We start from the raw sequence: 9,412 nt of genomic DNA, 5'->3' as shown, positions 1-9,412 counted from the left end.
ACTCGGAGGCGTAGCTGCAGTCCAAGGACTCGCCTAAGTTATAAAAATCCTACCGAGTGAAGAGCAACCCTCTCACTCGGGGGCTTAGCTGCAGTCCAAGGACTCGCCTAAGTTATAAAAATCCTACCGAGTGAAGAGCAACCCTCTCACTCGGGGGCTTAGCTGCAGTCCAAGCACTCGCCTAAGTTGTAAAAATCCTACCGAGTGAAGAGCAACCCTCTCACTCGGAGGCTTAGCTGCAGTCCAAGCACTCGCCTAAGTTATAAAAATTCCACCGAGTGAAGAGCAACCCTCTCACTCGGGGGCTTAGCTGCAGCCATGTGCTCGCCTAAGTTATAAAAATCCTACCGAGTAGTAAGCTTGACTCCCACTCGGAGGTTTAGCTGCGGCCCAGTGCTCGCCTAAGTGGACCGCAGGATAAGTCGATTGCAATAAAGGCGCCTTGCTTTGAACCTGCAAAAGACATTTCGAGCCGAAGGCAATCGTATTCAAGCACCAAATTCCAGTTTGAATCGGCATCTAAAGGAACCGAAAGTGCTCAGGCATCAAGCCCGTTAAGGTTTGTCGGTTACAATTCCACTCGGCATACCGAGGCAAATTTAAAAGTATCGAGTCAGAAGAAGTTTTTTACCCCTCCTGTGGAGGGCTGGAAGGTGCAACGAATTCATCAAGGTCAATTCCGTCGGCGATCCGAGTGGCAGCTGCAAGGAAAGTTTCCATAAAGGACCTGAAGTCGTGCTTCTTGGTATTGGCCACCCGAAGGGCCGCCAGCTTCTCTTCTCGCGCATCTTTGCAGTGGACTCGGGCCAGACACAGAGCGACATCTGCACCACACCGAGCCGAGGACTTCTTCCACTCCTGCACTCGACCAGGGATTGTGTTCAAGCGGGCCATCAGCGACTCAAGGTCATTCTGAAGTGTCTCCTCAGGCCAGAGCGTCGAGTCGATGCGAGATGTGGCGGCCTTCAGCCTTGCGAGATAGTCCACGACAGCTGCAACACGAGACTCCAGTCGGAAAATATCCATGGCGACTTCGTCGTTCACCGGAGAATTGACGGGGTCGAGGTTTGGCTCCAGTCGGTTAGTTTCTTCTTCAAAGTTTTGACAAAATTCTGCAAGGGTGATCACCAAGTCAAGAGGATGGTCGAATGGAAAAATCACGATTGGAAACGTCTGCCAAGCATAGAGATTTACCTTCAAGCATAAGAAACAGCTTCTTGGCAAGTCCACTCAGGAAAGCCTCCAGATCAGTTTTCTTCCCAGTCAATTTGCTGACTTGGTCGGTCAGGGCAGCTTTATCAGTTTTCAGTCGACTGATCTCCTTGTTGGTAATCCCAAGAGCAGCTTTCAGATTGGTATTGTCTTGTTCGAGCTTGGTGACTGAAGCTAACTTCTCGTCAGCAAGCTTGATCTTCTCAGCTAGCTCAAGGTCTTTCTTCTGCTGGGCCTCCCTTACCTTACCTGCACGTTACAGCAAGATCAGATTTTGAAACAAGCAAGGGGAAAAGCAGTCGTCAGGGTCTCACCAAACATACCTTCGGTCTCCTCCTTTGCCTTTGTCAGCTTCTCCTGAACCAGCTTCAAGCTCAGCTCGACTTGAGTATGTTTTTGTTCTAGCTCTGAGTAGCGAGCCACAAGATCACAGGAGTTCTGCGAAGAACCAATCGACTAAATGTCAAATATAATTCACTTCCGAGTGAAAAAGGGAAAAACACACGTTTCTAAGACTACAACCAAATACAAGCATTCGACCGTAGTCTCGGGGACTACACCCAGTGGGTGCACTCAGCGTGCCCCCACTAATCCCGATGAAGACAAAGTCGACCAGTCGACCTCAAAAAAAAAGAAAAAAAGAAAATGCATTCTCTAAGACTGTGACCAACTGCAAGCAGTCGACCACAGTCTCAGGGACTACACCCAGTGGGTGCACTCAGCGTGCCCCCACCGGTTTGTGAAATCCAGTCGACATAGTCGACTGAAAGAAAAATTGACGTCATAAAGCCTAAGGCCGACTGCCAGCAGTCGACCTTAGCCTTGGGGACTACACCCAGTGGGTGCACTCAGCGTGCCCCCACCGGTTTGTGAGATCCAGTCGACCAGTCGACTGACAGAAAGATTGACATCACAAAGCCTAAGGCCGACTGCCAGCAGTCGACCTTAGCCTTGGGGACTACACCCAGCGGGTGCACTCAGCGTGCCCCCGCTAACACGGAGTTTATTCGACACACCCACTGGGTGACTACTATAAATTCCGGAAAAGAAAAGTTTTTGGTAGCATATCCAACAGAACAAACAGTGGTCGACTGACCTGGACATTGCTTTGGAGGGCAGAACTGGCGTCATAAGCTGCCTGGCTCGCATCCCGGATGGTCTTCAGCTGCTCCATCATGAGTCCCGCCTGGCGTATTGCTTCCTTCGCTGCGCCAGCTTGGTCCTCGGGGATGTGGTGCGTCGTGAAGAGGGAGGGCTGCTGAGCACTCGTCAGTGGATTTGCGAAGGACACCGTGTGTCGAGTGGTGTTCTCTTCCTCCACAGTCAGAATCTCAGGCGCCGTCACATCCTGAGGCACCTTACTGGCGGACGCTTTCCGACTCCTCCTACGTGTCAGTGGTTCTTCATCCTCGTCGTCGTCAGGGAGATTGATAACAGTGTTGGGTGGAGCTGCGGAGAAGAATCAGGATCAGAGATCGCGAGTCAGTCGACTAGGAACGGTGTTAAGAATACAGTACCTGGGTTCGAAGTTGCTGCATCCTCCATCTCGTGGTCATCAGCCCGGGCCGAGGTCTCAGAAGTAGCAGCACTGCAACTCCAAAGGATCAGTCGACTAACTTCAGCGTCGACCAGAGATAAAGTTCACACAGAATAAGAAAATTTGAGCAGCACAGTTACCCTGATATGGTGGGGATGGACACCTTCATCTTCGGCAAGAGTTTGATCGGCTTCGACGAGGCCGCCCTGGGCTGCTTCGGCGCCTTTTCAGTCGGCACCGGAGAGGTGGTACGAGGGCGCTTGGTCGACTGAGTGGCGGTCACAACCCCCTTACCACGTTCGGTCGAAGGGTCGTGGACAAGCTTCGACCGCCTTTCTGAGCGCGGCGGTACGACCTCCTCCTCCTCCTCTTCCTCGTCCTCGACGTCGTCTTCATCACCGACATCATCATCATCGTCATCATCATCCTCTGCAACATCCGAGTCCCATTCCTCCTCTTCCTGGCTCTCGCCCCCGCTTGCCTCGCCCTCCTCAGTCGAAGCTTGTGCCCCATTGGGCATCGAGTACAGCTCGGTGAGGGCCTAGCAGATGCCCAGACAAGGATCAGTCGACCAGTCGGCAGGGTTAACAGAATTGAATACGACGAGGGCGCAGTGGAGAGCAGAGCAAGTGTACCTTGTTTGAGTCGCTGTTGTGGTCGAGTGGAGGAATCCTTCTGGCTCCGCGTGGGTTGTCCTTGTTTCCGGTGACGGCTGCCATCCATCTTTCCAGAGTGACATCGTCGACTGCTTCTGGATGGACTCTAGTCTCGTCTTCGGTCCCACAGTACAACCACATGCAGTGGCTCCGGAACTGGAGAGGCTGGATGCGACGCCTGAGGAAAACCTCCAGGAGGTCCATGCCCGTCACTCCCTCCCGAACCAACTGCACCACGCGCTCCATCAACATCTTCACGTCAGCTTTCTCCTCCGGAATCAGCTTCAGAGGGGAAGGCTTGCTCACTCGGTCCATGGTGAACGGAGGGAGTCCACTCGACTGCCCTGGCGTCGACTGGACCTGGCAGTAGAACCAAGTCGACTGCCAGCCTCTGACGGACTCGGGAAAGGTCATGGGCGGGAAGGTGCTCTTATTCCTCACCTGAATCCCCAGGCCTCCGCACATTTGGACGACTCGGGTTCTCTCATCACCTGGGCTCGCCTTCTTCACGGTCTGAGATCGACACGTGAATATATGTTTGAACAAACCCCAGTGCGGTCGACAGCCCAAGAAACCCTCACACATGGACACGAACGCGGCAAGATAGGCAATGGAGTTTGGGGTAAAGTGGTGGAGCTGCGCTCCGAAGAAGTTCAAAAAGCCACGAAAGAAAACACTCGGCGGCAAGGAAAACCCACGATCAACATGGGTGGCCAAAAGCACACACTCACCCTCTTCTGGCTGGGGCTGCCACTCCTTCCCCGGAAGCCTCGCAGCTCCGTGGGGAATCAAGCCCTCGTTGGCCATGTCGAGGAGGTCATTCTCCGTGATGGTCGACTGGATCCAGTCTCCTTGGACTCAGCCCTTCGGCAGGCGGGATCTGGACGAGGACCCTCCGCGGCTGGTGGATCTCCCCTTCGCCTTCTCCGATGCCGACGCCTTCTTTGCACGCTCCAGCGCCGCCGTCTTCTCCTTGGCCATGGTCGCCGGCGAGATGCGCGAAGGGAAGTGGTGCGGGGGCGAGAGCGAGCACGCTGAGCAGGGAGGAAGGAAGCAGAGAGAGGGGGAGAATGCTAAGGCGCAGCACAGAAATCCTCGCCGGGCACATTTATAAGGTCCCTTCTGAGTGGATGACAGGTGGGCCCGGTCGATCTAATCATATCTGGAACAGTTATGCAGACGGGATACGTGGCGAAAAAGGCGGCGCGGAGATCGAGGCGTCCATGCCCCGTCCCATCCGAACGCCGCGGTCCGCCCCGCTTCGCGCGCACCCCCAAATTTCGCATCCCGCGGAATCCGCGAGCAACAAATCAGTCTGTCAGGCGCGGCGTTTCCGGTGATCCGTCGCTCGGAGATCGTCGAAGCCTGAAAGATCACTCGACGCAAAAACAGAATGGATCAAGTCGACTGAAGGCAAGTTGTTTCCTGTCGACGAAGGGATTCTTTGGTCCAGAACAGCGCACAACCGGAGCGCAAAGGGTAATCGGAAACGACATCAACTCCTTCTTCACTCGAAGCCTCAATCCATTCGGGGGCTAATGATGGGGTTATGTACCTAGGGTAGGGTCATGGACCTGATCCAAGTAACTTACCCCAGGACATCCTTAGAAGAGGTCGCCTTCCAGTCGACCAACGAAGATTCACTCGACTGGCCTTAAGGACTCGACCACGAAGACTCACTCGACCACCAGGAGGTCAAGAGGCACTCTGCACTGCAACGGCCTGTAATCAAGTAGACTTTATGATAGTAAAGGCCTTTATGTGGGGCGTTACCAGTAACGCCCCAGACTTAACTCACCTTAAACCCTCTCCTGCGTGGGCTGGCTGGGGTCCTGGCGCACTCTATATAAGCCACCCCCCCTCCACAGGCAGAGGGGTTCGGCACCTTGTAGTTCATACACTCATAATCCACTCGACCGCCTCCGGGCTCCGAGACGTAGGGCTGTTACTTCTTCCGAGAAGGGCCTGAACTCGTACATCCTTTGTGCTTACAACCTCTCCATAGCTAGGACCTTGCCTCTCCATACCTACCCCCACTCTACTGTCAGGCTTAGAACCACGACACCGGGGTCTTGTATGCCTTGGTTTAAATACTTTGTCCTTGAATGGCTCCAAAGAAACCACGGAGGTCCTTGGCGGTCACCCGGCAAGCCTTGCCGCGGGATGCTGCGACTGCCCGTGCACAAGTTCGGGATACTAGGGTACCCCTACTCTAGTACACCGACAGGGACCGTTTTTGTTTTGCCACGACGGTGGTCGTTGATGCCTTTGGTAGGCACTGGGCCACCCAGGACTTATCCCAGAGGGGAGTTGGTCGGAGTGGCAGTGTCATGGCAGTAGGATGGTTTTGTCGGAACGTTGTTGGTCCACCTGAATAGGAGTTCAAGGCCATGTGTTCCGTGGTGTGGGTACAGTGCGCTACCAATGCAAAGTGTGTATTAAATCTATCGATAGCCGCGCCCATGGATATGGGCCCAGTTCATAGTTGGTCACACTGTGGGTCAATAGTAATAATAGTAACTTGATTAATAACAACCCTGGTTCAATTATGAGAAATAGATTGGTTGTGATCATGGGATGATCACCGTGGTATCGAGGATATTGAGTTGATGGATATTTGTGGTATTATGCGAGAGTCGAGGGTAAAGATCAAGCTCCTTGTGGTCATGTAATGATTACTATGGTATTGTTAATACCAAGCTTGATTGGATCCTGAGATGATCGTGTGATGTCCATGATGGTTACGAGGTAACCCGAACAGAGTAAGTTGGTGCATGATAACGTCATCATGTTGCATGATAGTGTCATCATGTTTATATGTTCATGCCATGCACGTATTGTTCTAGCTGTATCATGTTGTTCATGACATGTTGTTCTGATAGTATCATGTTAATCCTCGTTAACTTGTAATTTTCATGCAGTTGTCTGTCTTGATTGCTTTGGTTGCTGTGAGCTTGCAAGTACATTCAGTGTACTGACCTGGCATGTCATGCCAGTTTGCAGGTCATGCCGGATTTGATTGCTTGTTTCTATGGATCGGTCTTTTTGTTCTGCAAATTTTGATATATTATATGTATTTTTCTGAATTACGATGATTTAGTTATCATTTCTTTCAAGTTTGAAAATTGCCCTATAGTCCCGGTTTGTGTCTCCAACCGGGACTATAGCTTAGACCCCTTTAGTGCCGGTTCGTCGCACGAACCGGTACTAAAGGTTGGCCCTTTAGTACCAGTTTGTGCCACAAACCGGGACTAAAGAGGCTCGTGGGGCCCCGGCCTGACGCCAGCCTGCCACCACCCCTTGAGTACCGGTTCGTGGCACGAACCGGTAATAAAGGTTCAACACGAACCGGCATTAATGCAAATCCGTTCGAACCGGCACTAATGGTACCATTAGTACCGGGACAAAATCAAACCGACACTAATGTGCTTCACGTTTGATTCTTTTTCTACTAGTGTACCTTCCTTAGAAATTTCTTTCTTTTAGTAATTATCAAAGTTTTAGTCACAAGATCGAAAAATTCATTCATAGCAAATGGTTCCTTAATGATAGCAAAAGGATTGGGATGAATACTTATAGATTTAAGATCCGCAGTTTCCTTACTAGAGGATTCACCCTTATTTTTAGGAACATACATAAGCTTAGCAACTTTATTAGAAGAACTTGGAGTACTCTTAACGGAAGAAAAAGCGGTTCCCAAGTTGGTAATGATATCCTCAAGTTTATCGATTCTAGTGGAATCTTGATTTATTCTCTAATTAACTATGGCTTCCTTCTCCTTAATATTTTTCAAAGTTACTCCTACCTTAGATCCATATTGGGTAATTTGATTGTGGATCTTTTTATCTAGATTTTCAATTAACTCAATGGTAGCAACTATATTTTCAATAATCTCAAGTGTTTGCATTACATGCTCCAAAGTTAACATAGTTCCATTAACCAAAAGAGGTGGTGAGCCAAATAAATCTATCATAGCATTATAAGAGTCAAAAGTGTGGCTACCCAAGAAATTCCCTCTGGTAATGGTATCAAGGATATATCTATACCAAGGGTTAGCACCTACATCAAAATTGCGGAGAAGAACTGAGGTAGATTGCTTCCTGGTAGATCTATTTTGAGCATTGCAAATTCTATACCAAGCTTCTTTTAGATTTTCTCCCTCCCTTTGTTTAAAATTTAGAACTTCATTCTCGGGAGACAACGGAGAAGATACAAGACTAGCCATAACGACAAGCAAGCAAGAAAAAGGCAAACAGAAAAGAGAGGGCGAATAACACGACAAGGGTGAAGTGGGGGAGAGCACCGGGATGATGAAGATGGCCACCGGTGAGGGTTCCCCCTCCGGCAGGGTGCCGGAATAGGGTCCCGATTGGTTTTTGGTGGCTACAGAGGCTTGCGGCGGCGGAACTCCCGATCTATCCTGTTCCCCGATCGTTTTAGGGTATATGGGTATATATAGGAGGAAGAAATACGTCAGGGGAGCCACGAGGGGCCCACGAGGGTGGAGGGCGCGCCCCCTACCTCGTGGCTCTATTGTTTCTTTCCTGACGTGCACTCCAAGTCTATCAGGTTGCTTTCCTTCCAAAAATAACTCTTCCAGAAGGTTTCATTCCGTTTCGACCCTGTTTGATATTCCTTTTCTTCGAAACACTGAAACAAGGGAAAAAACAGGAATTGGCACTGGGCTCTGGGTCAATAGGTTAGTCCCAAAAATAATATAAAAGTGTTTAATAAAGCTCATAAACATCCAAAACAGATAATATAATAGCATGGAACAATAAAAAATTATAGATATGTTGGAGACGTATCAGGTCTATTGTCATGCCTCTTGCCGGTGCCTCCAACGAGGGATGGTTATGCGCGGGCACTACCTTGGCCGGGTAGGACGGCATAAGCCTTGTGTGCCCGTAGTTGTTGTAGCCGACTTGTCCCCGTTTGGGACCGTTTTTGTTTTGCCACGACGGTGGTCGTTGATGCCTTCGGTAGGCACTGGGCCACCCAGGACTTATCCCAGAGGGGAGTTGGTCGGAGTGGCAGTGTCATCGCAGTAGGACGGTTTTGTCGGAACGTCGTTGGTCCACCCGAATAGGAGTTCAAGGCCATGGGTTCCGTGGTGTGGGTACAGTGCGCTACCTGTGCAGAGTGTGTATTAAATCTATCGATAGCCGCGCCCACGGATATGGGCCCAGTTCATAGTTGGTCACACCGTGGGTCAACAGTAATAATAGTAACTTGATTAATAACAACCCTGGTTCGATTATGAGAAAGAGATTGGTTGTGATCATGGGATGATCACCGTGGTATCGAGGATATTGAGTTGATGGATATTTGTGGTATTATGCGAGAGTCGAGGGTAAAGATCAAGCTCCTTGTGGTCATGTAATGATTACTATGGTATTGTTAATACCAAGCTTGATTGGATCCTGAGATGATCGTGTGATGTCCATGATGGTTACGAGGTAACCCGAACAGAGTAAGTTGGTGCGTGATAACGTCATCATGTTGCATGATAGTGTCATCATGTTTATATGTTCATGCCATGCTCGTATTGTTCTAGTTGTATCATGTTGTTCATGACATGTTGTTCTGATAGTATCCTGTTAATCCTCGTTAACTTGTAATTGTCATGCGGTTGTCTGTCTTGATTGCTTTGGTTGCTGTGAGCTTGCAAGTACATTCAGTGTACTGACCTGGCATGTCATGCCAGTTTGCAGGTCATGCCGGATTTGATTGCTTGTTTGCTATGGAACAATCTTTTTGTTCTGCAAATTTTGATATATTATATGTATTTTTCTGAATTACGATGATTTAGTTATGATTTTTTCAAGTTTGAAAATTGCCCTATAGTCCCGGTTTGTGTCTCCAACCGGGACTATAGCTTAGACCCCTTTAGTGCCGGTTCGTTGCACGAACCAGTACTAAAGGTTGGCCTTTAGTACCAGTTTGTTCCACAAACCGGGACTAAAGAGGCTCGTGGGGCCCCGGCCTGACGCCAGCCTGCCACCAC

This window comes from Triticum dicoccoides, chromosome 3A, assembly GCF_002162155.2.
Source record: "Triticum dicoccoides isolate Atlit2015 ecotype Zavitan chromosome 3A, WEW_v2.0, whole genome shotgun sequence".
Lineage (NCBI taxonomy): Eukaryota > Viridiplantae > Streptophyta > Magnoliopsida > Poales > Poaceae > Triticum > Triticum dicoccoides.
Note: the sequence above shows the minus strand (reverse complement) of the source record.